Here is a 16,770-nt window from a genome sequence, read left to right as displayed (position 1 = left end):
TCTCATGAACAAATGAGGTTGGGGAAAATTGATCTAAGGTGTGTAGAAACAATGTGTGTATTATTACCATACAGATTATTTAGAAATGTGTTCTTGTCAAGCAAAGGCAAAAAAATAAATTTTAAGTAGTCCAAGCATGATATTTTGCTAAGAAGCTATTAAATTGGCTTCTCTGAAGTACTATATATATATATATGCATGTATGTATATAATTATTGCTATTAATATAGAATATTGACATCTGATCAAATACAACTACTTTTCAACAAGGCAGATTTATTTATTGAAGTTATTACAGGTAAATATTCCATTTGCAGGAAGTCTCCTCTTGAAACTCCATGGCCTAGGTATTACTACTGATTGAAGAGTTGATTATACCAAAGTTGGGGGGAAAGTTATCAATTACATTTAATGACTGGTTTTTAGCTCATAACTAGTCAAATAATAACATAGTAGATTAATCATTTTTTTAAATAATTTTATTTTTCAATTACAGTTGGCATACAATATTATATTAGTTTTAGGTGTACAAAATAATGATTAGACATTTATGTAACTTACAAGCGGATCACCCCGATAAATCTAGTACCTATCTGACACCATACAGAGTTATTATAATATCATTGACTATATTCCCTATGCTACACTTTACATCCCCATGACTATTTTCTAACTGCCAGTTTGTACTTCTTCATCCCGTCCCCTTTTTTATCCATCCCCCCAACATCTAGCAACCCTCCAAATGTTCTCTGTATCTACAAGTTTGTTTGTTTTGCTTATTCATTTATCTTGTTCTTTAGATTCCACATATAAGTGAAATCACGTGGCATTTGTCTCTCTCTGTCTGACTTACTCCACTCAGCACAATACCTCTAGGTCTATCCATGTTGTTGCAGATGGCAAGATTTCATTCTTTTTTATGGCTGAGTATTGTTCCATTGTATATATGTACCAGCTCTCCTTTATACATTCATCCACTGATGAACACCCAGGTTGCCTCCACATCTTGGCCATTGTAAATAATGCTGCAACGAACATGCACAGGCCCTTCGAAGCAGCGTTTTGGGTTTCCTCAAGTAAATACCCAGAAGTGGAATTAGTGGTTCCTTTGTCTCTTGTTACAGCCTTTGTTTTAAAGTCTATTTTGTTTGGCGTAAGTATTGCTACCCCAGCTTTTTCTTTTTTCTTTTTTCTTTTTTTGTTTCTATTTTCGTAAAATATCTTTTTCCATTTCTTTATTTGCAGTCTATGTGTGTCTTTCAATCTGAAGTGAGTCTCTCATAGATTAATAATTCTTCTAAGAAACTATTGGTACTCAACAAAAAGATATATTTTAAGTTCTCTTCAACTCTCTGGGGGCTTGAAAGCTCTGAAACTCAGACAATAGGACCATTTAATTTTATAATGACGATTAACAGATATAGAAACTCCTTCCATAACAACACTGTAGCATAGCCCTGACCTTACCTCCTATTTTCCTAAAAGATTAGTTCCAGAATGAGAAGGAGAAACCAGGTACGTGAAGGAAAGGCAATAATAAATAAAATAATAAAAGGAAATATGCCTGAGCTTGGGTCTTTAGGTAGAAAGAGCCCTCTTTGAGTGCAGAGCGTGAATACTGCTAAAAAGTGTGCACTTAGACATATCCTAGGGAAAATTCTCAAATGCAACCACAAAAGAAATCCTGTAAGATTGCATAAAGAACAATAAAATAGGTGCCTACAAAGGAAAGAAAATTAGACTATGTTTCTCGGCTGCAACATTAATGCTAGAAAACAATGGAGCAATGTTACAGAGTTGTGTATAAACAAGATTGTGACCATGGGGTTATAACTCAGACAAATTCTATAGATGGACATGGGCAAAAGAAAGGCACATTCAGACACATCAGGATTCAGAAAATATATCACGCACTCTACTTTTTGAAAATATTTCTTGACAGAGTACCCTGGGGAAACAAAAAAATATCAGCATAGTTATAAGTAGAATATTTTGAAACTCTTAAAAGAAAAACATACAACCTTATGAACTGGAATGAGAAAAGGTCTATAATTTATTAAGGAAAAGGTTGATATTAAAATCGTCCATTACAATTCATTTTGGAGATATACATTATGTAGATACCATTTGAATTCTGATGGTATGGTTAGTGCTTCTATTTTTCAAAGGAAAAGAAAGATAATAGAGAAAAATGCCTGACATATTAGCAGACACCTGCTTTATTTTTTTAATCCCATCCAGTTTAAGAAATAAAAAATAGGACTTCACTTCTGCTCAGACTAGAATAGTAGCTCTGAGGTGTTTTATGAAGTTTGGGTCAGCGCAGCCATTCATTGGCCCAGCCTGGATTACCTGATTTTTGGGTTTAGAGAGAAATGTCCCACCAAATGCTTTTGTTTGCAGCTTTGTATATCTCTCTCTCCCTCTGAAGGACCTTGTGGGAAGGGTAGTTGAGGGTGAATAAAGCATTCAGACATCAAGACTCTCTCCAAACACTGTCACGATATTACCCTAACGCCATCATGTAATGGCACCGAGCTGGGCCAGATACATTTCCTGCTCCACATTCGAGACTGGTGGGAAAGATGTCTTGGCCTCATTCAGCTTGTATTCACCTTGATTTATTTTCAAACCGGCAAACAATGGTGAAAAACCCTGTCATAAGTTAAAGACAAAAGTAAGAGTCTATGCATATTTCTTATCTTTGTAGTTTTTCATTCAAGCACAACTGAAACTGGTGGGTAAATGTCATCATCATAGAGCTAGGAACCAGCCATGTCAGAGGCCTCACTGTACTTCATACTAAGCCTTAAGCTAAGAGAGGACCCCCTCAAGTGTCTAACAGTATCTGTGTTCCTGCAGCAGACCTGCAATGGCCTAACACACATACAACTTCGGACTATGAGATGTCAATTCTCAGCTCCTTTACAGCTCCTTTCTTAATTCTTTCATAATTTAGTTGCACAGAAACTTACTCATACTTTTGCATTTATATCCCAAAGTTATAACCTAAAAATAAAAATCTATGAATATGAAGATATTTCATTGCCATCTTATTTATAATAATGAGAGCTAGTTTAAAATGTAAGAATAATTATGGCATTTCCACTCCATGGAATATTATGCAACCATTAAAATAATAATTACAGAAATTTATCACACTTTAGAAATATTTTTGACATAATTGAATGGAAAAAAAGCAGAAATAAGAGTACAAAACTGTACCTACCCTTATCATTTTAATTTTGCAAAATAGCTATTCAAATAGACAATAACCAAAAGGGAAACTAGAAATATGATAATTATTTTGTTGGAAAGAACAGTATTTTGAACATTATTATGTCTAATATGTTTCATTTTTCATTTAGTAGTCCATTATTTTCACTCAGAGATTTGTCTAATAAAAACTTTTAAAATTAAATTTTGAGTACCTACTATATGTAAGTCATTTTGCTAAGTGTACGCTGCCAAGCAAAGATAACAGTTAATATGCAATTCTGCCTATGGAACTTATAATGTGCTTAGTGGAAAACAGATATGTGTACTTTTTGCAAAGGGTTAAGTGTTCGGTACTCTCAGAACTAACATCCATTGCTATGGGAGAAGATCACCTACAAATAGAAGTCTCCTTGAGACAAAATTCCTAGACTATTTGCAGGAAAAACAGGACTTAATCCTAGCTGAATATAAAGTTTTAAAAATTAATGTAACCAAAGGAAAATATCTAAAGAAGGAAGAGATGAACAGAAGGGATTTATTTAGTGCATGGGAAAATGAGACCAGTGAGGTAGAATTTGGTAATATCCTCCTCCCCCCCCTCCCCGCACGGCCCTAGAGGAAAGAAACAATACTGGGAGGGGGAAGAACGTAGTGCTGAGTCAAGCCCAGCCCCGCAGTGGACGTGGGGTACATTCAAATATCACCACCTGGTGCCATTCACTAGCAAGGTTTTTAACCCATTGCCAACTTTTACTGCGTTGACAGCAGGCAGCTGATTATAGTCTTTGGAACTTTAAGAGAGGAAGAAATGTGCCCTTAAAGTTGTTGGAAACATCCAGATGAGCTGCTGTTAGTTTTCACTGAGAAATAATGAATTAGCATTGTGCTCTATATGATAATCTGGTCACTGCAAGCCACCTGTAAGGGACAATCCACTCAGGATCCTGCCGACATGAGATTCTGTACTTGCAAAGCTAAGGACTGAACACTTGAGAGGAGGGACTGCTCTGAGATAACTCCGCCTTCCTTTGCCCTGCCCCACGGCCAGAGAATTTCCTTAAATAACAAATATGCTATCCCCCATTCAAAATGCAACCTCCCTAACGATGACCGGAAAAGTAGAGTGGATTGAGCCAAGTGCTGAAACAGAGAAACTGAAAATCTGTGATGCAGACTTAGAAGAAAGAAGGCTCTATTCCAATGGAAGCATTTGGGAAGAGATGGGGCCTGACTTTTGAGGTTGGGGCGGGGGAGGGAATTCTTAGAAAAGCTTAAAAGAAGTTAACATTAGTGATAAGCCTTTAAAGATGAATGCGCTTTTGCTTTGTTAAAAGAAAACAAATTTTCGTTTTCCTGAGTGCTTGTGATTCAAGTGGTTGGCAGAAGCGTAGACAGCGATTACATGTGCAGTGAATTATGGGAAAGGGCTCTGCAGGATGGTATTGTCACCACAACCTGCACCTTATGCCTGAGAATCCTAACACGTAGAAACAAATATAGTGAAATGTGATGTATAGCTACAGAAAGACACAAATGAATGAAATTTCAATACCTGAAATATATTGTAATCTACTGTTTGGAAACCTCTGAATTAAAAGGAATATACTAAACATCTTTCAAAGCCTAACAGGCATAGGTTGCAATGATGTGCTTTTCCCACTGCAAGACTTGCCAAAATGCAGCTGGTATTTTGAGAATTTTTCACCCAACACATATAAAGTGAAAGAAGTACAATTTTGATCCCTGGGGAGCTTTGATCTGTCTACAAGACAAACAATTTCTCACTGTAAAAAAAAATACTCTCAAAAATAGTTCACGTACTCAAATCAACATGTACTCAAACTGGATACTATACTCTTATTAAAATATGGTTAGCAAATGAAAAGGAATATTTTGTAACATGAATATTTTATGTCTTTACTTAGTAGCACCCTTTTACATAAAGCATAATTTTTATCAAATATTTTTACAAAGAATTACAATTTCAAAAAGCTACAAGTATAGTAGAAGTAACAATTTTTCCTTAAACTTTGCAGAATAGGTTGCCAACCTGATTTCCTATTACCTCAAAAACTTTGGTGTCTATTTCCTATAAATAAAGACATTCTCCTATATACCAACAGAATCAGAAAATTAACCTAAATGCATGACTGCCATCAGACCTCATTCAAAGTTTGTCCAGTGTTGCAATATTAGTTTTGTATTAGTTTTATTATATTACTTTCAGGTGTACAACATAATAATTCAATATTCACATATATTGTAAAATGATTACCACAATAAGTCTAGTTAGCATCCATCATCACTCATATTTACAATTTTTTCTTGTGATGAGAACTTTTAAGATCTACTCTCTTAGCAACTTTCAAATATACAGCACAGTATTAACTATAGTTGCCATGCTGTAGGTTACATCCCCATGACTTATTTATTCTGTAGTTGGAAGTTGGAACCTTTTGACCCCTTCACCCCTTTCACCCATCTCCCACTCCCCGTCTCTGGCAAATACCAATCTGTTCTCTATTAGTTTGGTTTTTGTTTTGTTTGTTTGTTTGTTTGTTTGTTAGATTCCACATATAAGTGAGATCATATAGCAGTTGTCATTCTCTGTCTGACTTATTTTACTTAATGTAATACCCTCATGTCCATTTATGTTGTCACAAATGGCAAGATTTCCTTCATTTTTATAGCGGAGCAATATTCCATTTTATCTATATACCACACCTTCTTTATCCATTCATTCATCAAGGGATGCTTAGGTCACTTCCATGTCTTGAACACTGTAAATAATGCTGCAATAAACAGGTGCAGGTATCTTTTCAAGTTAGTGTTTTCATTTCCTTCAGCAAATACCTAGAAATGGAACTGCTGAATCATAGGGTAGTTTTATTTTTAATTTTTTGAGGAACTGCCATACTGTTTTCCAGAATGGCTGTACCAATTTATATTCCCACCAACAGTGCACAAGGATTCCTTTTCTTCACGTCCTCTCCAAAAGTTATTTCTTGAGTTTTTGATGATAGCCATTCTAACAGGTGTGAGGTGATATCACATCGTGGTTTTAATTTTCATTTCCCCAACGACTAGTGACATTGAGCACCTTTTCATATACCTGTTGGCCATCTGTATGTCTTCTTTGGAAAAACATCTATTCAGATCCTCTGCCCATTTTTCGATCGGATTGTTTGGGGGTTTTTTTGTTATTGAGTTATAAGTTATTCATATTTCACAACAGAATGTTTCCATATGTTGATCTAGATATAAAGCTCATGTTTATTAGATAACTCAATTATACCCTCTATCTCACAGTAGGACGATTTAGACCCATATTTATGGCTAACGTTGAAGTTATTCAGAATGCCAAGTTAGCAGTTGATAAATTATGCATTATTCAATTTCCTTGTTACAGATTTGGCAAATAAATTACATGCCTCAGCTACATATATACACACACATATAGAGATATACAAATATACACACATATGCATATACATGTATATCGTGCTATAAAGGCTGAAGCATCAATTTATGGATTGAAGTCATAAATAACTCTTTTCCAATATGTGTCCTTTCTTCTCAGTACCTAAACATACAAAATCAATCTGCTGAAATAAATTGCCTGTTAAGGATATCTTGCTACTTCATCACATATTTCTGATGTGTAAGGCATGAGTTCTCCCCCAATAAGTGTCTATGATTTTTGGATGTAACTCTACACACCAGGAGATTTTGCTATCTCAGTATGTAACATATCTTAGCTTATTTTTCTTCTGTTTAATCAATGCCTAGCATGTTTATAGACTCACCTCAATGCCATCAGCAGAGATCTACTATACTCAAGCACGGTTGTAATTTTCTATTCAAAGGTACAGATATTTCTTGAAATATATACAGCATTATTTTTAATCTGTCCCAAACAAAACTATATGTAAACTTTCTCTCCAGATAATTTTCAGTCCATTGGAAAAATTAGGATATTGTTTACCAAGTATATGAAACAATGGGAACACTTATGCACTACTAATTAATGTGGGAATTGGTAAAAAATAATTTGAAGAACAATTTGGCATTACAAAGTAAAGTCTGAACATGCACATGCCTAGCAACCCAGCAATGTCATTCTTAGCTATGAAATCCCTGATCCTGGAAAAGCCCTCATGGGTGCACTAGCGGTGTACAGGAACAACCTCGGTGGATATAGACGCACTGTTCTCAAAGAAGAAAGCTAGAAACAGCTCAAATGTTCAGCCACAATAAAATGAACAAATAAACTGTGGTCTATTCATACAATAAAATGCATACAGTGGAATTTGAACAATTCATATAATGGAATTTTGTATATTCATATAATGGGTTGTAGTGAAATGAATTAAATTAAGCTACACACATCAGTATAGATAAATCTAAAAAAAAAAATACCATGTTGACTGAAAAAAAGCAATTACCATATGCATACTGCATTTCCATTCTTCTAAAATTCAAACACATCAAGCCTAAACAATATAACAATATATTATCTAGCTATGCCCCACATTTCTGGTGAACTGATAAAGAAAAACCAAATGAATGAATATACAAAATCCTAGACAATAATTACTCAGGAGAGGAGGACTGAAGGAGCCTAGGGAGGGTTTCAAAAGTATTGATGGTGTTTATATTGGTGTTAATTGTATTAGGATTATTCTTTACACTACACATATATGTTACATGTATCCTCCCCATAGGTTATGTTTCCCAGTGAAAAAGAAATGCCAAATACTACAAACACTGTTCTGTCTGATGTTGCTTTGGATATTCCGGGAAAGACTGAAAAACGTAGCTTTTCTCTGACTTGCTAGGAATTCACACTAGTTGTATAAGTAGAAGTTGTAAAATATACCTGATAAATTCAAATTAAGCCTCTATAGACCTTTCTCTGAAAGGTCTTTGAATCACCATGAATGGGTCATACTTCCATGCTGTGCCTCTACCCCTGGCAGGGTGCCCTGAAGTCTCAGCTTCCAGACTCAAGTCCCAGAAGAAGTGGCTTGAATGGCAACATAACCTGCATTTAGTATTAATGGTGTGAACTTTCATTTTAATCTATGCTTCTTTCAATTTAACATGACCAACCTATGACAGAAACTGGTTCATAATTATATGAGGGAAATATAATATGGCATTACTTTGATAGTTCCTGTGGGTTTATTAAATAATAAAGATACTTTTTTATAGATAGTTATATCTATTGTTATGATTCTGCCTTCCAAAGCCTTATCATCATATGGCAAGGAATTCCACAAAGAAGATACCTAACTCATACTTATTTCTTTGTATTTTTTCTACTCTTGGAATTCTGAAAATGCATACCGTGTATACCCGAAAATAAGACCTAGCCAGACAATCAGCTCTAATGCGTTTTTTTGGAGCAAAAATTAATGTAAGACCCTGTCTTATTTTACTATAAGACCGGGTATAATATAATATAATATAATATAATATAATATAATATAATATAATGCCGGGTATAATATAATTAATATAACATAATATAAAATAAATAATAAATATAATATAATACCGGGTCTCATATTAATTTTTGCTCCAAAAAACACATTAGAGCTGATTGTCCAGCTAAGTCTTATTTTCGGGGAAACATGGTATTAAAAGTGCTCTTTTTCTAAAAGCCTTGATCTTGATAGAGCTCATATATAGCATTGAAATGATAGATTTTATGGATTTATAAATACTTGACATATTTAAATATTATTTTGAGTTATGCTTTATCCAGTTTCATGTTAGGAGTTCTAAAAGCCACAATTTTAAAAACTTACAAGTCAGGATCAGTCTTTCTGTCACATTTAAAAGTTATAGTAAATAAATCTAAAAATGCTAGATATTTTTAGTTGATATTAAAAGACATTATTGCTTTCACTCAGGGTTATTTTAGTGTCTTAATTACAGTAAATTAGAATAATTAGAGAGAAACTATATGAACCCTACAATTCCCCAAAGCTTTTATGCTGCCTTTTAGTCAGATAATGAATGTTAATATAAATAATTGACACATTCTGACTGCCTACGAATCTTCACACCTTACATTTTTCTTTTTAATTTTGCTCCAGATAGAAGGTGAACCACATCAGGCATTATTTCTTTGCTCTAGAAAGCACTAATTAAGCTTCTGGTGAACTTCACCAAAGCAAACAAAGCGATTCCATAGTAACAAAGAGGCTTATGCATTTCTTTTTATTTTTTTTTTTATCTTCATAGACTCAAGTAAATCCAAAGGCTTTCCAATAAATGTAGCCAAAGCTTTTTGATTCTGTTTGTTTTTATGAACATACTGTTCAATGCTTAAATTTTTTTTCAAAATGGGTTTGGTTACACATTAGACATGGAAGTATTGTCTATCATAGTAACTGGAAACCATATTCAAGCAGCTGAAATATCAATGAAGACTGAATATTCATATTTAATATTGACTAGTATATGAGGAGTGCATACAGTGTGCTACATGCATGTTATAATAGGATGTGACAAAAGAACTAGTCTGGTCTGAGAAGCCAGAAGAGGCCTTGCTGGTGAAGCAATAACTCAGGGATGGGCTGGCAAAATGCAGGCTACAGCAGCAAAAGAGACTTTCAGATGAAAGGAATAACATGCACACATATGTGTAGACAGAAAACATGTTTGGTTCCGGAGATAGAGAGAACTCTGATGTGGCTAAAACAAAGAGTGAGGTTAGTCTGGAGGGGGAGACAGGAACCAGGCAGATTAGGCTTCAAAGGCTGTATTGTGCCTCTTGGGGGGAAAATATGCTATTCTCAGGGGGACTAACAGAAATTCAAACAAATGTAACACCAAAGTATCATTTTGTGCCTAGCACACTTAGTTGTGGGAGAAAGAAACATTCGTAAACACCTTTACAACTTACCACGACTACTACCCATCTTCTCTCCATATGCAGATCCCAAGGTTCAAACTAATTGGTTCAAATATTAACCAGTGTCCAAATATTAGTTTACTGATGTGTGTGGCCATCAGGAAATTTGCCTCACCTGGCTAAGCCTCAGCTTCCTCATCTGTAAATCTGACACGAATATTATCTACCTCAGAGAGCTGTAGGCATAATGGAAGGAAGTAGTGAATACAAAAGACCCAGCCCACAGTGAACAACTGGCACATAGTATACGAGTATAATGCCCTCGAATAAATGCTCTTTAGAAGAAGACATTTTACGTTCCGTTATGATTGACACTGGTGTCAAATATAAATGCTCTGGGTTGTTAGGTTCTAACAACAGAGGTTAGTGAATATTGTCATGGCTGCTGCCCTTTTAACATTATTTTAAAAACAAAAAAAAGAATGTTCATTTCATGTCCATCTGCAGGACATTCATTTCTATAAAATGTAAAATGAATTTTAGTATTGCATGCTTTAAAAATTATTTTGTTAAATGGCAATTTCTTCATGCAACCAGTGTTTACTGAGCAATATGACAGGTATCATGGTATGCATGGGGTGGGCAAAAGACTCAGCCCATGTCCCAGATAAAACTGTGACTTCGTGGAGCACGCACAAAAGTGGCTGACACCGCAGTACACTTTGATAAGGACTAAGTATGATAACGGAGAAACTATGAGAGCTCTGAGAATGTATTTGAGTCTCTCACCCTGACTCACAAGGCATCAGGATGACAATATGATAAATGTGCTCAGACTTAAAGTGTGAATGAGATTTAGCTCTGAAAAGATGGAGTGGATGAAGATGACATTGAGAGCAAAAGAGAAGCATCAGCACAGGTATAAGAGAGCACGAGATGTTACAGGATTTCTTAACAGAAAAAGCCCCAGGTTCTGCAGGAAGCTGAGGTTAGGTGTTACCCCTTCAGCGGGAAGAGGGGGCATCCCGAGCCCTGACCAACCTCTTATCCAGATGACCTCATGTGAGCAGCGCAAAGTTTTGGGGGACAATCCAATTCTTTCATGGCTCTGAAACTCTACCATGAAAATGATACATTTAAAAGGAAATGTACAGACACTACCTAAATATTAGGGAAATTGGAAAAAGGTATAATCAAAACATCAATCAAAGACAACTTGGAAGACACCTGCAAAGGAACTGTCTGATTTAATTGACAATGTTCTGCATGAATTAATGAAAACAGATATTATGCCTAAAAGCCTTAATTAATATGTATGGTCTGGAAAAGTGTTCATATTCTAAAAATTTTGTCTATTGTAATACACTGTTTTTAAAGTGCAATGCTTTGCTTTATGTCTAAATACACAAAACTCAATTTGTTTCCTGTATACAGTGCATTCCACAGACTAAAATATCATGCTATTATACAGAACATTTATACTACACTTACTTACCCTTATCTCCTGCAAAAATTCATGTGGGATCCCCATAAATAAATATAACTTACTAAATTCCACAAAGATATTTGGCATGGGATAGTCCCAAGTAGGTGAGTGTCTCTTTGACTTCTTCAGAGTCTCAGTTTTCTTAGTTACAAAATGGAAAATTTTAACTTAATCATATCTACCTTCCTTCTACTTTCAAAATTCTAAACTACCAGGGTTAAATGGAAAAGAAACAGGATGGAACTTTTTTTATATATTAGAAATAAATCTGAACTGAAACCCTAAATGAATAGATAACAAGCTAAAACTCACTAGCAATTTTGCTTTCTGACTGATACTTTCATATGAAATTTCATAGTTTAACTAACATCTATTGAACACTTGCTATGTGCCAGACACTGTCTTAAATACTAGAAATATAATGAAAACCAAAATAATCATATTCTTTTCCTCATAGGACTTGCATTCTAGAAGAATAAGTAGATTTGAAATGAATATATACAGGAATGCATATAATGTATGTTATAATGGAAAAGTAAAGGATTTGGAGAGACCTGACTTACACTGTAGATGAGAAAAGAATAGAAGGTAGATTGTCCCAAGTGTGAGCAAACTCCACAGGGCAAGAAAGAGTGGGTAGTATAGGAAAAAAACGGAAGTGGCTGTAGCTGGAGCAGCACGAGAGGGGAGGGCTGTGTGGGATGAAGCTGGAGAAGAGGCTGGAACCACATCACCCAGACCGGTGAGGACGCACCATGAATGTGCTTTTCATCCTCAACACAATGAGACTTCAATCAAGAGTAGTAAGCAAAGGAATTCCAGGATGCCTCTCAGCATTAAAAATAATTACTTTGGCACTGGAGTGCAGTGGAGAAAAGATTGAGGAGTGGGTAAAGCACAAACGGACGGAATACTGAGGAGACTCTGCCAAGATCCCCAGTAGAAGCTTATGGTGGCTTGCCAAAAGGTTGCCAGTGAAGATGAGGAAAAAGTGGAAGATATGACATACATAGCAAAATGGATAATAAGACATTTTCAAATAAAATGACCTTCAGTTTTCATAGTCTGAAACGATGGGTTTTTTTTCCCTATCATCCTTCGCTTCTATTTTTACAGCCATTCAGATAAGAGTAGAAAATAACTGCCTTTGCATTTTCCCCTAGAAAGAGGAAAGAAAAGATACACACACACAAATGCACATCACTTTACCAAAATATGGAGGCAAATAAAATGGGCCCAGTTTTCCACTTTAAATCATTCCATGGGATATACATGAGAGAGAGAAAAAGAGACAGAGAGAAAGATGAATAGACATGCATTATAGCGTCTCATAATTACAAATTACCAAAAGACTATTTTCATCAACTACAAAACATTTTTAAAGACTAATATTAAAAGCTATTGGTATTTATATTTGCATGAAATCAAAATTCTTTCCTCCTTCTTGATTTCTCTGTAGCGTTTGTAACTTTAACTCTTTAGTGGATGCTGTTAGTAAAATATCTGACATCATTCATTTTTCAATTTTATCAGCATCATTGGTTAATCATTCATTATTGTCATGATACAGGCCAGCCTTGTATGTTGGTGAAAAAGCCAAAAACCTTCACCCAGAAATCAGTGGTGCCACCCCAGAGCTGGGAGGGCACAGCACAGGACATGCTTTATGTTTCTGGAAAGTTTCTGGCATTCCATGCATTTCCCATACAACATATGAAGGGGAAATATTTTGCTAGGTTGCTATTCAAAAATCAGTTTAAACATGAATATGTTTAATTCATCTTTCAAGTAAGATTTAACAAACTGTAAGTGTACCATATATTTAAAACTCATGAAGAAACTAAGCCGTTCTGCCCTTCACTTGGAATAAAAAGAAGGTGTCTCACCACATATTTTGCAGACATCTAAATCTACGTCTGTAATCATTCCTGACATCTTACTGTCACAAAGTTCATTATGTCTAGACTGTTTTTCTTCAAATAATCAAACTCTCTAACCTGATTTATACTGTGCATAGTGGTTCATCTTCAGACTTTGTGATTTGACCATATATTTTAATCTAATTTATTGTCTTACATTCAAAGACTTTTCATATATTTTATCTAAAGGTAGAACTGCAGACAGCTAATTTTTCCATTATGAAACTTCAGTTCAGATATGACGTTTTCTTTCAGAGTATTAAAGACAAATTCTGTCACCCTATTATCTAGAATCTAAAGAGTTCTCAAAACATTTTATTCAAGTATAAGAAACATACAAAATGAACACATCCATGTAATCACTACCAAGAGCAAACATAGAATAAAACCAGCAGCCAAGAAACCCACCTTCTACATCATCCAGTCATTAACAGCCCTACCACAAGTAACCATTATCCTGACTTCCATCACACATTACTTTTGTGTGTTTTTAATTTTTTTATAAATATCATTGTACAATGTATGTTTATTGGCTTTCTTCCTTCAACAGTAAGCTTGTGACGTTCAATCATGTATGTGCAGCAATAACTCAGTTATTCTCAAGGCTGTATATTATTCTAATGTATGACTATACCAACTTTTATATGTCTATTTTACTATTACGTGACCTTTAGGTATTTCCACTCTGAGGCTATTAACATATGCTGCTGTGAAAATTCTTGTATATGTTTTTCGTGCACATGTGTGTATTTGTTCCTCTTGTACTTATACTTAGTAGTAAAGTTCCTCTTATACTTAGTAGTAAAGTTGTAAAAAGTAAAGTAGTAAAGTAGTAGTAAAGTAGTAAAAAATTCCTCTTATACTTAGTAGTAAAGTTGATCTAAGTCAAATGATAAGAGTATGCTCACTTTTATTAGATACTGCTAAACAATTTTCCAAGTAGTTCTACCATTTTAAATCCCACCCAGTAGTGTATGAGACTTCAGTGGCTCGGCATCCTCACCAACTCTTAGTATTATCAATCTTTCATTTTAGCCATCATGGTGCATATGTAATAGCATCGCATTTTGACATTTAAGTTTTAACTTACATTTCCCTGAAAAAACAATAAGGCACATTATTGTTTGTTTATTGGTTATTTGGATATATCTGTGTGTTTGTGTGTGTGTGTGTGAGAGAGAGAGAGAGAGAGAGAGAGAGAGAGAGAGAGAGAGACCTTACATTTTATTAAACTGTCTGTTTTTTCCCATTAAGTTATAGGAATATATATATATTCTGGATACACAACCTTTGTCAGATATATGTATTGCAAGTGTCCTCTCCCAGTCTGTGATTAGTATTTTCAGTTTCTTATTATGATCCTTAGATGAAAAGCAGTTTTTAATTTAGGTTAAGTCTGATATTTGAATTTTATTCTTTATCACTAGTGCTTTTAATAGTCTATAAAGAAATTTGTGTCTACTGCAAGGTAATAAAGGCATTCTCCCATCTTCTGTTCTCCTTTTAGCACTTAGACCTATAATCTATCAGAAATGGATTTTCATATATGCTACAAAGCTGAGGCCAAGAGTCAGTTTTTCTTCAGATGGGTATTCAAATAATCTAGCATCCTTTATTGAAAAGGCCATCCTTTTTCCACCAAAATCCATTGTCATTTATTTAATGTATACAATTTGATATGTTTGAACATATGCATATACCAACATCACCCACCAAACCATCACCATAATCAAGGTACTAAACATATCCATCATCTCTTAAATTTCTTCCTGCCTCCTCTTTTTTGTGGTAAAAACATTTAACTTGAGATCTACTCTAACAAATTTTTCAGTGCACCTACAGTACTTGTAACTATATGCTCTATATTGTACATCAGATCTCTAGAATTTATTCATTTTGCATAACTGATATTTTATACACATTGAACAATAACTCCCTATTTCCTTCTCCCCCAGCCCTGGGCACCACCATTCTACTCTCTGCTTCTATGAGTTCAACTATTATAGGTGCTTCTTATGAGTGGAATAATGCAGTGTTTGTCCTTCTGTGACTGGCTTATTTCACTTAGTATAATGTCCTACAGGTTCATCCATGTTGTCCCATGTGGCAGGATTTCCTTCCTATTAAAGGTTCAATAATATTGGATGGTATGTATGTACATTTTCTTTATTCATTTGTTTATGGACATTTAGGTTGTTTCCATATCTTGGCTATTGTGAATAACGCTACAATGAACATGGGAGCATGGCTATCTCTTTGAGATCTTGCTTTTAATTATTTTGGATATATGCCCAAAAGTGGGGTTGCTAGTTCATATGGCAATTGTTTTTAATTTTTTTGAGGAAATGCATACTGTTTTTCATAGCAGCTATACCATTTTTCTTTCCCATCGACATTATACAAGGGTTCCAATTTCTCTACATACTAACACAGAATTTGCATTGTATATAGTTCTCCATCCCTTTCATTTTAACTTTTACTGTATGCTTATATTTAAGTTCTGTGTCTTATAAGCAGAATTATAGGTGCTTTTCTTTTCTCCACTGATAATCTGTCTTTTAATGGGAATATTTAGTTTTCTGATTTAATGTAATTACCAATATCTTTGGATTTCAATCTACCATGTTATAGTTATTTTATATGTTCTTTGTTTCTTTTTATTCTTCTTGTCTTCTTTGGAAATAATTAAATATTTTTATATTCTAAAATTTTCGTTGAGTAGCTTGTTATTTATTATTCTTTTAATGATATTTTTGAGATTAAAATTTCTGCTTTGACTTATGATCTGGCTTTCAACTAAATAATCTTCAACTACTTGGAATTGGAGTGTGTTTTTTTTTTCTTTCTATAATTTGTTGAAAACAAATTCAGAAGTATACTCATATTGTTTCATCATACCTCTATCCACAGAAACCTCATATTGATTCTGGATTTCAGGTAGAAAGGGTTTCTTCTCATGCTCCTTATATACCTTTGGTTGTCAATTATCTCCATATCTTTACACATATCTTTTCCTCTTATTCTTGCAGCAACAAAATCAGTTCAGTTTCCTACTATCTACCATCTCAGTGATCAGAAGGCTGTTTTCTATCCTTATCTCTCCCACTCACTTCCCATCTCTTCCTCTTCTCTTGGCTTTGAAATGGGACAAGAATTATGCCTTCATAAGAAAAGTGTGTGCCTCACAATTGTTCCTGTGAAGATCAAATATGTGAAAACGCACCAACAGGTATTAAATTCAATACAAGGATAATCAATTTCATTTTTCTATTTTATTTTTA

General features: G+C 34.5%; 1 long non-coding RNA gene across 1 annotated transcript in view; it reads right to left on the bottom strand.

The window, feature by feature from the left end:
* Positions 1-2,001: 2,001 nt before the first annotated feature.
* LOC141571106 (uncharacterized) overlaps positions 2,002-16,770 on the bottom strand; it is a 240,509-nt gene continuing 225,740 nt past the window's right edge. The window contains exon 5 of the long non-coding RNA XR_012495677.1: positions 2,002-2,655. This is a non-coding gene — a long non-coding RNA (uncharacterized LOC141571106). The remainder of the gene's footprint in view (positions 2,656-16,770) is intronic.

Source organism: Rhinolophus sinicus, linkage group LG04 (genome assembly GCF_036562045.2).
Source record: "Rhinolophus sinicus isolate RSC01 linkage group LG04, ASM3656204v1, whole genome shotgun sequence".
In the NCBI taxonomy this organism is placed as follows: Eukaryota; Metazoa; Chordata; class Mammalia; order Chiroptera; family Rhinolophidae; genus Rhinolophus; species Rhinolophus sinicus.
Note: the sequence above shows the minus strand (reverse complement) of the source record. Positions and strands in the feature narration are given on the sequence as shown.